Source organism: Kogia breviceps, chromosome 2 (assembly GCF_026419965.1).
Source record: "Kogia breviceps isolate mKogBre1 chromosome 2, mKogBre1 haplotype 1, whole genome shotgun sequence".
Lineage (NCBI taxonomy): Eukaryota > Metazoa > Chordata > Mammalia > Artiodactyla > Physeteridae > Kogia > Kogia breviceps.
In genome coordinates, this window is record NC_081311.1 from 48,332,385 (window position 1) to 48,349,581 (window position 17,197).

General features: G+C 37.3%; 1 protein-coding gene across 5 annotated transcripts in view; it reads right to left on the reverse strand.

Annotated features, from left to right (window-relative positions):
- The window catches only part of MAPK8 (mitogen-activated protein kinase 8), a 105,751-nt gene that overhangs the window by 74,020 nt on the left and 14,534 nt on the right, over positions 1–17,197 (reverse strand). The gene's annotated exons all lie outside the window — the stretch shown is intronic.

A 17,197-nucleotide genomic window follows, 5' to 3' on the forward strand; every position in this document is an offset into this window, starting at 1 on the left:
GGACCGGGGCACGAACCCGCGTCCCCTGCATCGGCAGGCGGACTCTCAACCACTGCGCCACCGGGGAAGCCCAGAAATCAATTTTTGTATGTCAGTCTTACATCTTGTGATATTGCTTAACTAATTTCTTAGTTCTACAGGTCTTTTTGCAGCTTTCTTGGGATTATCTACACATATGACAAAGGCAAACAGGAACAGTTTAATTTCTCTTTCCATTCTGTAAATTTTCCCCCATCTTATCATGTTGGCTGGAACTCCGAATATTACGCCAAACAAGAGTTATGAGAATGGACATCCTTGCCACCTTATTCCCAATCACAGGGGGAAAATATTCATTTTTTCATCAAGTATGACTTTAACTGTATGTTTTCTGTACATGTTCTTTATTAAGTTGAGGAAATTCCCATCTATTCCTAGTTTTCTGAGAGTTTTAGTCATGAATGGTGTTCAACTTTGTCAAATGGTTCTTTCCTGCAACAACTGATATGATCATGTGATTTTTTCTTCACTATCCTGTTAATACAGTTGATTATACTGACTAATTATCAAATATTCAGCCAACCCTGCATTCCTGGAATAAAGGCCACTTGGTCACAGTGTATTTTTTTCTATACTGCTGAATTATATTCTACTTACAATCTGTTATGGAATTTTTGCATCTATACTTATGAGGGGTATGGGTCTGCAGTTTGGGGGGTTTTGTTTTTGTTTTTGGTATTGTCTTTGTCTGACTTTGGTAGCAAGATTATTACCAGCTTCATAATATGAAATTAGGAAGGGGTTTCTGAATTTTATATTTCCTGACAGAGACTGTGCACAAAGAGTTTGAATTCTTCAATTTGGTAGAATGTGCCAATGAAAACATCCAGGTCTGGTTTTCATTTTAAAATTACAAACTTAATTTCCTTAATAGTTTAGGGCTATTTAAATTATCTGTATTATGCTGTGTGAGTTGTGGTAGCTTGTGCTTTCCAAGTAATTGGTTCATTTTATCAACGTTGCTAAGAATTTATATTTTTTCATTTGTTACAAGTGTGTTTATAATTGTTCTTCGTGGCTGCTTTAAAATCCTTGTCAGATAATTCTGACATCTGTGTTATCTTGGTGTTGGCAAGATTAACTCTCTTTTCTAATTTGAGTTGAGACATTTCTGGTTCTTGATATAAGATACTTTCAATTGAAACCTGCATATTTGGGGGGCTGTTATGAGACTATGGATCTTATTTAAATATTCTGTTATAGTAGGCTTCTTCTACCACTGCTCTGGTGGGGAAAGAAGGACAAAGCCTCATTATTGCTTGGCAGGGGTGGAAGTGCAGCTTCCTCACTAGATTTCGTTGACCACTGGTAGGGGAGAAGGGAAAAAGGAACTTGTTATATACTGGGTGAAGGTGTGAGTTCAGGAACCTCACTAACACTGCCCTGGCTGGGAGGAGCACACTGCTACTGTCCCCACCCACCCCCCTCACCCATCACCTCTGCTAACACCATAGGAGAGAGGGGTTGCCTTGTTGTGACTGAGAAAAGTCTAGGTCCCCATTTGGCTTCTGCTAATCAGGGTGATTTTTTTCTGTGTATTTGGCTGGAGTGGAGGGGTTACTGTCTAAAAGTTTTCTCTCTCACTATCCCATTCCTAATCCTTGGCTAAAGACGACAGACTTTTCTTAAGGCTTTTGTCTGCACCGAACATTTCTGGGTTGCCAGCTTCTCCATATCCATTCCAGAACATATGAGGCAATAAGAAAACTCAGTATTTTTACAGTCATGTTATTATTTGGGTTCTGAGGTCCTAAGACCATCTACCTTCTTCTCTTCACTTTTCAAAGTCTTATATTTGTTTTACTCATAACGTCCAGTTTTCAGCTGTACTTAGCAGGAGGAATAGAGAAATGTTCATCTATTCCATCTTTCTGGAAGCAGAAGTCTACACTGAATCACTTTTATATTTTCTTCAGGGATAGGGTTGGACAGGGAGAGGGGTGTGTATGTGTGTGTGTATGCACGTGAGCAAACGCACGTTTGTGTGAAAAATCAGATCCTGGAAATAGGAAAAAGTGTTCCTATTTCATTTTATTCTCTACAAATACTAGTTAATTTTACTTATTTAACAAAGTATTTACAATTAGCTTTCTAACAGAAAATAACGAAGAACCCAAGGCTTGTATACTGGCTGACTCACAAGGCAAATTGAGAAGGCACCCAGCAGTTAGGAGAAAGAGTCAACCATACAGAATATAAAGTGGGCAATTCACAAAAATACTGGATCAAGCCATGAAACAGGGAGTTCCTGACAAGCTTGTCTAAATCTTTAACATTTCCTATGGTCTTATTTATTCTCTGCACACTTTACTCTCAGAGATAAGTATGTTAAAGTCTCCCACTAGGATCTCTCAGTTAAAAAAAAGACCCTTTCTGTTCTGTTTAATGTTTCATGCCTTGAATTCTACCACATCAGATATTAGTATTATTCTTGGTTTCCTTTACAATTTCATAGCCTTTTTTTTAAAGTTCATGAATTTGTTTTTTAACTTTTAATCTTTCTGCATCACTTTGTATTACATGATTTTCTTTTAGAAAGCATCTACCTAGATTTTGTTTTCTGATTCTATCTGGATTTCAGCAGGCAGAGAGGAAGACAGAATGAGAGACATGCACGATCATATCACAGTGTTACCTAGAGTTCCTGAACTCCTACAGCATTTTAACTTTACATGTCTTAGCAATTATAACTACACGACTTTGGCAAATTCATATATATGGTATCTCTCCATAGACTGCAGGCTCTTGGAGGGTGGAAGAAAATTTTATTACTTTTTGAAAAGCTTCCCAAAGTACTTACACATTGCCTTATTTATAGAAGATATTTAACAAATATATTTTGAATTTAATCAGGAAGATTAATCTTTGCACTAAGCATTGTGAGGCTAGAGAATATATCAACAGTGAAATCCTAGTAAACAAACAGTCTGCCAGTTTAGAAATGTATGCTTAGAATGGCCACCAACAAGATATTATTCAGTCAGCTTCTGTACTATGGCCTAATGTGAAACTCCCCAAAGCAGGAATGAACAGAATTGCTTTGCTTAAGTCATGATGAAAAACCAATGACTAGTGGGAAACAACAGCAGATGGCCAATCTGGCAACAATCTTAAACAGGGGCAGCTCTTTAGGAATAAAGACAACAGGGAGTTATAAATAGCACCAGAATCTGTAAACTCAAAAGTAGCTTAAAAAAAAAAAAAAAGTAGCTCACAAAATCTGTGCAGTTTTAAAAATGTATATAGAGAAGCAAATCTGTTACCCTAAACTTACTAAGCTTCACCTGGATCATATTTACTTACAATAAATCTCAGGGGTGACCAACTACAGTTGCTTCTAAATCATCTATGGTCACTGAGGGAACCCATTAATAGAGTCAAAATAGCACGTGATCTTTGTTTACTCTGATACTGCTCTATTTTACCAAATATTTAATTTGCATTCCTTAAATGTATCCTAAATGGGAGAAACTGGAACTACACCAGAAATGTGCTATGTTCAATGGGTAATCCATCTAGAATTCAAATACTACAAATCCACATATCAAATAACCCATGTTTTTAATTGATACTTTTATAGCACAAATTTTCCGTATATTTTAATGTATGGTACCACCTTCTTTTCTCTGCCTCCTTCACTTCGGGCTCCCTATCCTTCAATGTCCTCTCTTGAAAACAGTAGAACAAAAATCTAGGCAAGATTCAGTGCTTGCCTTGTTAGGCAAATTAAGACTGCAGTCAACTGAAGCTTTCACTTCAGGTCAAGTTAGTTATTATTTTGGGAACTGGGCCTAGTGCCCATAGTCTCAAAGAAAAGGATAAGACAAAATTCATCATGGTTGGGGCTTCCCTGATGGCGCAGTGGTTGAGAATCCGCCTGCCAATACAAGGGACACGGGTTCGTGCCCTGGTCCGGGAAGATCCCACATGCCGCGGAGCGGCTGGGCCCGTGAGCCGTGGCCGCTAAGCCTGCGCGTCCGGAGCCTGTGCTCCGCAACGGGAGAGGCCACAACAGTGAGAGGCCTGCTTACCACAAAAAAAAAAAAAAAAAAAATCATCATGGTTCTCATTCCTCGTTTCATTTAAAAAAAAAAAAAAAAAGTAATGCCCAAGCAAATGCTCATCATCATCCCCATGGAGTTCTATACCTCTCTGACCTTGACTAAGACCTCCACTCCTCCTCAAGGCTCCCAAACCATTCTACAGAGTCACTATTACTGCAGCTCCAAATTCCCCTATATCCTCAATCTTTTTTCCAAGGTTTTGCTTTTTGCTTCTTTGCTTTGAATGAAATCTTGTCTTCTCTCAAGCTGCCACTTCTTATGCTGCTCTCTCAAATGGTGGTATAGGTAGATATCTTGCTTACTCCCCACTGCTCCCTTCTATCCTTCCCAAACTCTTGTAAGACATATACAAAAACTTGCTCCTTTAAAGTTCATGTTACTCAGCTTTAATACCCAGTTCCCCTCTTTGCTGCTATGATCTACCAGCCTCTCAGTCACTTCCCACATCTACTAAGAACTTTCATACCTAAAGTCTTCCCCTTTACCCTAAGCCCTGCTATCATCCTAGGTGATATCAACACTCCTGAGACCAAACTCTCCAAAATGATGGTCTTTCAGTTCTTTTGACATCCTCAATTACATAATCTACCTTTCTACCTAACCCTAACCACCTATTCCTGTGGTCACTACCTGGATCTAGTCATCATTTGAAACTGACCAACTTGTAAAGAACATAGTTCAGGTATCCTACTCTAACCGCTACCTCTTTTTCTGGAAGTTTACTTATAAACCACCCTTACTGTGAACATTCTTTGACCTCAGATGACCTTCCAGTACTTAACTTTGTACCTTTTACCCATCTATCTTCTTTTTACTGTATTGATTTCTTAGGCAACTTAAATTCCATGCTCTATTCTGTTAAAAATACCCTTATGAATACCTTAAACCCCTTACATTCTTGTCTTGCAAAACCCCAAGCCCAGATGGAAACCCAGCTATCTGCTTTCTTCATACTTAAACCCAAGTGCAATTAGAAAAAGTAACACAATAGGACAGATAGATACAACTATCACTTCATGATCAACCTCAGTGAGTACACAATAATGTTCTTTTCTCTGTAAAATTACTTTCCACTCTCTACATTTATTTAAAATTTTCTCCATTCTCTTCAAACTTCTAATCTCCATCATTTCCTTCTTTTCATAGAAGAGAAGCTATCAAACAAGAAGTCTTGCAACTTCTAGCTACTAAACACCCTTTACACTCTTAACACCTCCAATCTGGCTTCTGCTTCCACCAAATAGGTCTCTCTGAGGCTACCAATGGGACATTTTTTCAATCCACATTTAACTTGATTTCTTAGAAGTACCAGACATAGTGGATCAATTGAATACTTAAGGCATTCTCTTCCCTTATGTGGTAGGCTGAAAAATACACCCCCCAATATATCAGGTCCTAGTCCTTGGAACCTGTGAATGTTATCTTACATGTTAAATGTGACACAATAAGAAATATATATTTGATTTAGTCCCTTGTTCCTGAAACCTAGCTCCTAAAACCCTTGGAAACTCTGAAGCAATAAGCATGTCTTTTGTATGCCAATGAGATGACTGGTGGCTGGAGGCCAGTAGGTAGCTTCAGGATGAATGCTGGTAGCCAGGAAAGACCAAGGCATGATTATAAGGTTGGAACTTTCAGTCCCACTGCCCCCCCCTCACCTCTAGGAGGGGAGAGTGACTGGAGATTGAGTCAATCACCTTTGTCCAATCACCTTTGAGACTCTGTGGGCACTAGGCTCAATTCCTGTAATGAGACCTCCATAAAAAAACCCTAAACAGTGATGTTCAGAGAGCTCCTGGGTTGGTGAGCACATCAAGGTGCTAGGAGCACCACGCACCTGGAGAAAGCATGGAAGCTCTGCCCACTCCTTGCCCCCATACCTTGTCCTATGTAACCCTTCCATCTGGCTATTCCTCAGTTTCATCCTTTACAATAAACCAGTAGCAGTAGGTAAAGTGCTTTTCTGAGTTCTGAGAGCCATTTCTAGCAAATTATCAAACCAGAGAGGAGGGGTTGTAGGAAGCCACCCCATCCCCAACCTCGACTACATAGCCATTTGGTCAGAAGTACCAGTGGCCCAGACTTGCAACTAGCAACTGAAGTGGGGGTAATCTTGTGGGACTGAGCCCTTAACCTGTAGGGTCTGCACTAACTCCAGTAGTTAGTGTCAGAATTGAATTGTAGGACAACCAGTTGGTGTTCAGAAAGTTGGTGAATTGGTTGGCATAAGGAAAAAAACCACACGTTTGGTGTCAGAAGTGTTGTGTAGGTAAAATCAGCTCAGAATAGGGACCTTTCTGGCGGTCCAGTGTTTAAGACTCAGCAATTCCACTGCAGGGGGCGCAGGTTCGATCCCTGGTTAGGGAACTAAGATCCCACATGCCATGCCTCTCGGTGCAGCCAGAAAGTTTAAAAAAAAAAAAAAATCAGCTCAGAATAAAGGTTTGGCAGATGTAATTACATTGAGGATCTTGAGATGAGATTATCCCAGATTATGCAGGTGAACCCTAAACGCCATCACAAATGTCCTTATAACAGAGGGAGATTAGACACAGATAAAGAGGAGGCAATGTGACCACAGAGCCAGTAATTGGAGTGGGGTGGCCACAAATCAAGGAATGGTGGCAGCCACCAGAAGTAGGAAGAACCTCTGGAGGAAACACAGTCTTGCTAACACCTTGATTTCAGCCCAGTAATACTAATTTCAGGCTTCTGACCTCCAGAACTATGAAAGAATATAAATTTCTATTGGTTTAAGCCACTAAGTCTGTGGTATTAAAGCACCCGTAGAAAACTAATACAATGTAGCTTCTTTAATAATTCACTTAGTTTGCTGAAATCAGTTCTTCTTGAGCTTCTTTAATGAGTCATCATCCTTCCTACCTGGACATTAAAATGGGGAATTGCTCAAAGGCTAGGAATTCTCTTCTCTATATATATTCCTTTGCTTCAGTTAGTTTCAACCACATCCACAGCAATTACCACCCAATACAAGAGATCTAAATGTGTAGTTTCAACTCTGATCTCTGATTTCATATTTCCATTTAAATTGCCTACATAATATTTCCATCTGAACGTTCCAAAGGCATCTCCAATTCAACATCTCCCAATAACAAACCTGATCCTCTTCTAGTATTCCTTGTCTCAGCAACTGATACAACTCTCCAACCACTACATTAACCTTCCCCCAGTTCCTTAGAATATGCAAGGCCCTCCCTCTCCTGATGGCTTCTGCAAATGCTTTCTCTCAGCCTACACTACTCTGAACAAGTTCTACTCAACTTACTTCCTATCCTTACTGTTGAGTTCCTGCTCATCCTTCCAATCTCAAATTTCAGTTCAGCTGTCACCTTCGCAGAACCTTCCCTGACTCTCCAATTTAAATTGGGTAACCTTATACACTTTTATGACACCATGTTCTTCTCGTTGTATTTATCAGAGTTCTAATTATCCACTTATTTCTTGTGATTAATTCTCTTCTCCACTAAACTATAAACTCCAAGAAAGCAAGGAATGGTTGTTTTATTCACTCTATGTACTGTATATACATATACATATATATTATGTGCCTGGCATATAGGAAACATCAAATAATATTTGCCAATTGAACAAATGAAAAATGAAAACTATTACTTCAAGTATGAGTGTCCTGGAAGCCACCTAAGCCTTCTTCCCTTATAGTTGGCCCTCCATATCTGCAGATACAGAACTCGTAGATACAGAGGGGTGACTGTTCTATGCCTTTTTATATAAGGGACTTGAGCATCCACAGATTTTGGTATCCACAGAGGGTCCTGGAACTAATCCCCCATTGATGTTGAGGGACGACTAATTTTTACATTTAGTTACCAAGGCTATTAATACGTTTTAACTCAGATCCATAGTTATTTAGATTTTCCTAAAGTAAAAAAATATATATATCATTGTCCAATATTACCCATTATATATTAAATAGAATTCAGTTCCTTTAAAACAATAGTTCTTGAAGAAACTCTAAAATAAAAATTAATAAAGCTGACTTCTGCTTCTGGCATGGTGGAGTACTTGGATCAGATTTACCCTCTTTCAGTAACTAGAAAGAGGAAAAAATATGATACTGTTATCAGACACTGGATAACAGAGAAATTAGGTCTTCAACCTCTGGGAAAAAAAAAAGAGGAAAACAAGTAAGTTAAGCCTTGTAATTTCTCTGCTGTTCTACCTAGGGTCCCTTTCCATACCACTGTGCAGAAACAGCCACACTAAACAGAGCACAGCAGCCTCACTGAGTTGAGAAGCCAGATTAGGAAGGCGAAAGTGACTGAAATCTTGAGGGCAGAGTAGAGAGAAGAGAGCCACTCAAAGAGCGAGCTCCAGAAATTAGCAGAGGAGTCCTCCTCAGTCTTTAGCCAAATACCAATCTACACATGCATATGGCAAAACTCTGTTAAGTTGGTAAAGGACAACTGCCAGAGAGCTAAAAGATAAACAGTTCCCAGAACTTATTCAGAAACAAGGATGAAAATTACCACAGACTTCTCCTCTGAAACTGTGCAAGCCAGAGACAAGGAAACTACAACTTTAAAGTGCTGAAAAACAAAAATGTAAATCCAAAAATGCCTATCATTGTCTTTTTCACTCTCATTCTCTCACAAATGTACAAGAATTTTCCAGAGCCTAAGAAACTTGTGATATCACAACAGATTATATTGTATTTTCTTTGGGAAAAATTATTTTTCATAAAAAAGTTATTTACATTAACCTATAATTGTTTTATTATTTTGTGAATGAACTGATAAATACTTTTTAAAGTTCTTAATTTTAATTTCTAATAGGTAAATTTTGATTGCTGTAGCCCACGTAAAGAAAACCTGCTTGAGAGCCTCAATAATTTTTACATAAAGATATTCCAAGACTAAAAAGTTTGAAAGTGACTGCTTTAGGCACCTCATCAAATCAGTGTTCTTTTGTGATGCCACAGAGCTTGTGTGAAAGTTTTTCATTACAAATTCAATTTCTCTAATAAATACACAGCTTTCTTGTTTTGTCAGTCTGCGTAATGCATTATCTTTGAAAAGAATTTGTCCATTTCATCTAAATCATTTAATTATTAGTATAAATGTTTATAATACTCCCTTAGTCTAGGATATATTATGATGTCCCTCTTTCAGTCTAGATATTGATAATTTGTGGCTTCTCTCTTTTTATACTGATCAGTCTGACTACAGATAACAATTTTACTGATTTCCCCCCCCAACTATTAACTCTATCAATTTCGACCCTCCAGTACTTGACACAATTGGGGTTCTGGTGATGGCCTTTTAGTCTTTATAACACCCAATGGCAATGGTGGTATGATCAAATATATAAACATTTAGAAGATCTGTAGACCTCATTCAACCAATATTTTCCAAATTACCAATGCATGGGCAAAAGATTTATTTAAATACAAGATAGACCAATGGGTTTAATATAATAGAGCAAGAAAATTTTATTTATATGGTTTCAGATTTCACACTGCAGTTAAATTTTGGTGCAACATAAAACAGGAAGATCTAAATTATATGTATGATGAAATGGGAAGTACACACAAGCACTTCTGTTGTGTACTGAAAAATAACTGTTGTCAAAAAAAGCACCATGCAACTATTTGAGTTGTGAGCCACTTTTTCATGGAACACTATTTTACTTGAAAGAAAACGGACAAACCATTACTTAGCCTAGAGTATCCGGAAGATAGTTTCTTGAAAATGAACAAAGTGAGCTTATTACTTCAAGGAAAACAAATGACAGTATTTACCACCAATGATAAAATTCTAACTTTAAATTTAAAATTTTGGAAATTTTATACCTGTCCGTGGGAGACTTGGCAGCTTCCCAAGATTCTTCTGATAAGAGAGGTAGTGATATTACCAAATGATTTTTTAATATTATATAATGTGGCAGCTCAAACTTTTTGGTTTCAGGATCCCTTAAACCCTTTAAAATTATTGAGAATCCCAAAGAACTTTTATTTATGTGGATTATATCTATCAATATTTACTATATTAGACATTAAAACTGAGCATTTAAATTTTAAAAACTTATTTAAAAATAACAATAACAAACCTACTACATGTTAATATAACTAGCATTTTGATGGGAAATAACTATTTTTTTAAAACTCTAGTGAGAAGAGCGTCACTGCTTTACCTTTTTTCAAATCCCTTTCCTGTCCAGTTTAATTTCAGACAGCTGGATTCTCTCATGTGCTTCTGCACTCACTCTGTTACCAAATCACAGGTCAGGCCACATGGCCTCTGAAAAACTCTTGAGAACAAGCATGGAAAAAGGCAAATAGCATCTTAGTATTACCGTGAAAACAGTTAAACTTCATGGAACCCTTGTAATTCCTTCCTATGTTTTCCACTGTTAAAGTTAAGAGATGGTAATAAACCTTAGCAGACCAAGGTACAGAAACCAATGTTGTAAATCTCTTCTTTCATAAAAATTCTTACTCTGTTAAGGACACATTTCTCTTAAGCAAAATATATTTCTTTAGGCTTTATCCCTAATCAAATCAAAGCAGTTACCATTACTCTAGTCCCCAATTATATATACTAACACTACTTTTAGATCCCTTTAAACATATACATGTATGCGTGAACCCATGTGCATAAACATATATAATCTCTCTCACACATGCACAGAATACATCAAAAGAAATATACCAAAACATTATTAGCAAGATTATGGATAGTTTTGACCTTTTTATCTTTATTTTTTCCCCAATATTCTATATGTACTTGCATTTGGTTAAAAAAAAAAAAAGGAAAATTTCTTCCCACTACTCTCTTTCTCTCTTTAGCACTGGAAAATATTCTTTTCAAAAGGAGTGTGCCCTGACCTTAGGGAACCAGCAGGCCTTAGTAACTACAAGGAGGGAGAGAATGACAAAATTACACCAGGAAGTAGGATGCAGTGGACTCCATGTTAACATATCAAAGAACTGGAACTTAGAATTCTGATCCAAGAACCTAGGATTTCCAATAAAATATGTTCTTTTCATAAAATAATACATCTTCTTACACAGTGCCAGCAGGAACTATGTACACCAATAAACTTATTACAAATATTTAGCTCTCTGTACCTTATAAGTGTTCTCACTTACTCTCCTTTGATCTTATATCATCACAGAATACAGTACTTTAAAATTCGTATTCTTAATGGATTTAATAAACTTTTTAAAAAAGAGACCTCAATCTTTGTGGAGATTATCATTATTCATGAAAATGTCTGTCTCTTGGCCAAAAATAATTGCAGCAAAGGGCCAATAACTCAGAGCAATGATACACAAGGCTCTGAATTCTTCTAATTAGGAATCTCAAAACTCTATTACTTTATAACTGGTGCCTGCAATGTCACACCCATCATGCCATAATTAATGTGAAAAGAAGGGAGAATATGATGCTGAATCACAAACAACTCTTCCACTTAACCAGCAGAGGAGAGGCAGCACAAAGCAGTGATTAAAAACCGATTCTGGCTCCATCATCCTGGGCAATTAACTTAATTTCATCTGCCTCAGTTTCCTCATCTGTAAAATGGAGGAGAGGGTAGAATAATAAATAATCTCTACCTACAAGGTTGTTAGAAGGATTAAATAAGTGTTAATATTTGTAAAGTGCTGGCACATAGTAAATATTTTTTAAAGAAAAAGTAACAAAACCCTGAAGTTAAAGTTCAAACATTTCAAAAATAAATGATGAAATAATTGTAGAAATGCAGAAAAGCCAAATCAAATCATTTAGAATACTGTATACTCAACTTTCTAGCTTCTTAAAATGGTATAGCAATGTGGTGTTCAATTATATCTGAATACAGCAGGAGTCCAAACTGCTGAAGTACAAATCACTTTCAGGGACTTCATAGAAGAGTATGGCTCTATGTAACTTAAAGTGTCTTTATGCCCACATAAATTGACGAGAACAATGTTCTGGTTTTGAAATAAGGAAGGTTACACCGAATACTAGCATGGACTGGAGGCCTTAGTTGTTCTGCAGACCACCAAAAAAACCAAAAAGGCTGATCCTGTGTAGCAAATCTGTTCAAAATGTGAATGAAAGAAATGAACAATCATATAAAATTAAGACTGAAACTAATTTCTTAAAGAAATGGAGTGTTCCAGGTTGAGTCAGGGTCTGTACAAGTTGAAACACAGACATCTTATACTGCCAGAAAGCCAGGAAGCACTCCATGACCAACCAGGTCAGATCAAAATGACAGAGTAGGGCTTCCCAGGTGGCATAGTGGTTAAGAATCTGCCTGCCAATGCAGGCGACACGGGTTCGAGACCCGGTCTGGGACGATCCCACATGCCGCGGAGCAACTAAGCCCGTGCACCACAACTGCTGAGCCTGTGCTCTAGAGACCACAAGCCACAGCTACTAAGCCCACATGCCACAACTACTGAAGCCCGCACACCTAGAGCCCGTGCTCTGCAATAAGAGGAGCCACAGCAATGAGAAGCCCACACACTGCAATGAAGAATAGCCCCCGCTCGATGCAACTAGAGGAAGCTCACGCACAATGAAGACCCAACGCAGCGAAAAATAAATAAATTTTTTAAATGACAGAGTAGTCACCTTAAAAATTTCCCACTGATCAAATCTGGGACAATTTGAACATCAAAAATAAATAAATAAATAATGACACCTAAAGCAAGCAGAAGAAAAGAACAATAAGAATTAGAGTAGAAATCAATAAAACTGAAAACAGGAAAATAGAGAAAAAAATCAAAAACCAAAACTGTTTTTCAAAAATATGAATAAAATTGATAAATGTATAGCTAGACTAAGCAAGAAAAAAAAAAAGACAAAAATTACCAATAAGATGGATCATCACTACTAATTGCAAGAACATCAAAAGGATAATAAAGGAATATTAGGAAAAAATCTGTATCCACAAATTTGATAACTTAGATGAAACAGACCAATTCTGTGAAAGACATTATCTACCAGAATTCACACAAAGAGAAACAGATAATCTGAATAGGCCTAAAATTGAATCAATAGTTATTAACCTTCAACTGAAAGCACCAAGACCAAATAGATTCACTGGTGATGTATAAAAAGAATTCTATACCACAACGAAGGGGGTTTTATTCCAGGAATTCAAGGCTGGTTCTAAAATTTATAAATGTAACCCACCACTTCAAGAGGCTAAAGAAGAAAAATTATATGATCATACCAACAGAAGAAGAAAAAGCATTTGACAAAACCTAATACCCGTTCATGATAAAAGAGAACTCTCAGAAAACTAGGAACAGAATTTAAGATTATGAATTCCTCAATTTGATAAAGAACATCTACCAAAAAAACATTATACTTAATGGTAGGAAACTGGATACTTTCCCTCTAAACTCAGGAACAAGGTAAACATGTCCTCTCACCACTACTATTCAGTATCATACTGGAAGTTATAGCTATTGCAATAAGACAACAAAAGAAATTCAAGGGTATAGAGATTGTTAAAGAAGAAAAAAATTGCTTTTGTTCGCAGATGAGATGATTATATACAGAGAAATTCCCAACGAATGGAGCAGCAAAAAAAAAAAAAAAAAAAACCTCTTAGTTGATACAGTTGTTTCCACTCGGGTATAAATTAATTTTGATACTGCTATACACATATACATACTAGAACTGAACAAGTAAGTAAACGGATGGTGTATGGTGGGAGGCAGGTTTCTCACCGTTGGAGGAAATTTATTACCAATAAGGGGAGAATGCCAGAATGATTAATGTGGTAAAGGATTAGAATGGAAGACATCAAGAACTCATGTTAACTTTAATACTGACAGAGATGGTTACACATAGAAACATTTACAGACATGTATATAGACACATATTTAGATACATGTGTGTCAATATATACATATTCATTTCTTTACTCTGCTGAGAGTTCCTAAAAGAAACCACATCCCGGAAGCAATAAGCACATCTCACCCAGATCTTTGTTTCTAATACCATTCTCCAATAAAATGAAAGTGGACTCCTTGGAGAAATGGGTTGATTCTAGGTCTGGGGCAAAAAATATAAAAGATGAACTGGGAGTATCTTGTAGTGCCAGAAAGTAAGGATGTCCTCAAAAACAAATATGGGCTTCCCTGGTGGCACAGCGGTTGAAAGTCTGCCTGCTGATGCAGGGGACACGGGTTCGTGCCCCGGTCCGGGAAGATCCCACATGCCGTGGAGTGGCTGGGCCCGTGAGCCATGGCCACTGAGCCTTTGCATCTGGAGCCTGTGCTCCACAACGGGAGAGCCCACAACAGTGAGAGGCCCGCATACCGGAAAAAAAAAAAAACAAATAAAAACACCCACTTTGATGGAGGTAAATCAGAGGGGCACAGGAGCCAACTGAAAGATCTCTTAATGGCGAAAGCTAGAACAATCTGAACAAAATATAGTAGTACTGGATTATAACCCCAAAATTAAAATAAATACCTATGAATCTATACTGATATTAATGACTGAATAAATTAATAAATGGGAGAAGAGACTAATCTCTCAAGCAGCAGGATTCTAAATGATTCACATACTCTACTCTCAAGGAGAGAGGGTATAATTCCTCATTCTTCAAGGCTGCACACAGTGACTTCTTCCAAATAGTACACACACCAGGAAAGGCGTGAGGGGAGAGATCTGACAAACATTACCTCAGCCAAGTGATCAAGGTCAACATCAACAGTCATAAATTATGTTAATGGTATGTCCCCTTGATATCATGTGATGAAAATGGCAATTTACCTCTGTGATCTTCCCCTCCAAAACCCATAATCCTAGTCTAAAAATAAGAAAAACATCAAATTCCAATAAAGGGGCATCCTACAAAATACCCATACAGTGCTCCTCAAAACTGTCAACATCATCAAAAAAGTCAAGGAATGTCTGAGAAACTCAAAACCAAGAAGATCCTAAGGAGACATGAAAGCTAAGTGTAATGTGGTATCCTGGATGGGATACCTGGAACAGAAAAAGGACATTAGGTAAAAGCCAAGGAAAGCTGAATAAACTATCAACTTTAGCTATTGATAATGTATCAGTATTAGTTCACTAATTATAACCAATGTACCATCCTACTGTAAGATGTTAATAACAGGAGAAACTGGGTGCAGGGTATATGGGAACTCCCTGTAATATGCTCTCATTTTTTCTGTAAATCTAAAGTTCCTAAAAAATAAAGTCTACTAAAAAAAGGAATAGTGACTAAATGACTACACACACCCCCGCCAAAAAAAAACCCCAAATCTCTGTGATACCAAGAGAGAGAAAGAGAAATAAAATGATTTGACACCTTTGGAGATGACCAGTCACCAATTTTGAGTTGAAATCGAGTTCAGAGTTTCAGAGTTGAAAGAATTCTCAGAGTTAAAGAGTTGATACATCAAAGGAAAATAAGCATATCCCTGATCTTCTCGGGTAGAACTGTAGTTCGATCTCAGTTGATATGGGAAAGGTTTTTTTAATGGAAGACAGCTGGCTAATAGATCCAGAAGGATGATAAGGTTACAAAAGCACCACTTTGCAACCCCAAATGAAATAACTGGTTTAGATAAGGCTTATCAATATACGCTAAAAACATCAGGTAAAAGGGTGCTGGGAAACCGAATATTTGGAGGGAACCAAAGTATCACCTCACCAGTCAACTGCTAATTGCAAAGGCACCATGTTTATAACAGACAGATTTAGTGAATACCATCTTAACCAAATGATCACATTTCAGGTAGACACCTAATATGATATGCCTCGTGTTATGAATCAATACAATGTACACAGCAGCAACTAAGCCAAAAAATCTAAATATAATGCAGCCTTTAGACCCAACCTTCTGATTTTAGGAAACACATTGGTCAGGGATAAAAGTTAATACCATAAGGAAACAATTAGACAAACCCAGAATGCAATAACATTCTATAAAATGATTGGTCTGATCTCTTCAAGATGCCAAGATCATGGGGGAGAAAAGTGGAGGTAGGACAACTGTAGTTAAGTTAAAAGTGACTAAAGTAACAACAATCAAATGTAATGCATGAACTTCGATTGAATTCTGGCTCGAGAAAACCCACTACAAATGGACAACTAGAAAAACTTGAACACAGACTAAATATTAAGGGTTCCCGCCCCAAATATGACATTTGTAAGAGAATGTGTTAATTTTAGGAGATGCTTTAAAGATCAAATACAGCAAAAAAAAAAAAAAAAAGTCTCTATTAAGAGAGAAATAAACAAATATAACGAAATGTTAACAACTGTATCCAAGTGGCAGTATACAGGTGTTCACTGTTCTATTCTTTCAATTTCTCTTTATGTTTGAACATCCTTAATAAAAGCTAGGAGGTGTGGAAGAATACAGTCATTAAAAAAAAAAAAGGTGATTAAATGATCAGTTGTAAACCACCAGAAGATAGTAATAGCAGATTCTATAGGCAGGTGTAACAAACGTGGATTTTAAACCAGTCTTCTATGACACATACACTGCATGAACATTAGGAAAGCAGGGGCATGAAAGAGATGGAATCAGTTTAAGAAACAATTCCTAGGGCTTCCCTGGTGGCGTAGTGGTTGAGAGTCCGCCTGCCGATGCAGGGGACACAGGTTCGTGCCCCGGTCCGGGAAGATCCCACATGCTGCAGAGTGGCTAGGCCCATGAGTCACGGCCGCTGAGCCTGCGTGTCCGGAGCCTGTGCTCCACAACGGGAGAGGCCACGACAGTGAAAGGCCCGTGTACCGCAAAAAATAAAAAAATAAAAAAAGAAAAAGAAACAATTCCTATTCTAAAGTTTAAAATATCAACCAAAACTCTACCGATAAAATAATCTAAGACTGAACATCTCCAATATCTCTTATTTTTTCAGAAGAAAAAACGGACTACAAAAGAGATACTTTGCTTTTCAATTACAGTGGTTGAAGAGTGACAGAAAATTTCTGTAATTCTGAAATTTCAGAAATATACAAATGAGTTGGAGGAAAAAGAACATAAATGAACTCATGAAGACCATAAGTTAATTTACATACATAAATGTATATGAAGATAACACACTAAATCAAAATCAGCAACATTTCATATATCATATTAAT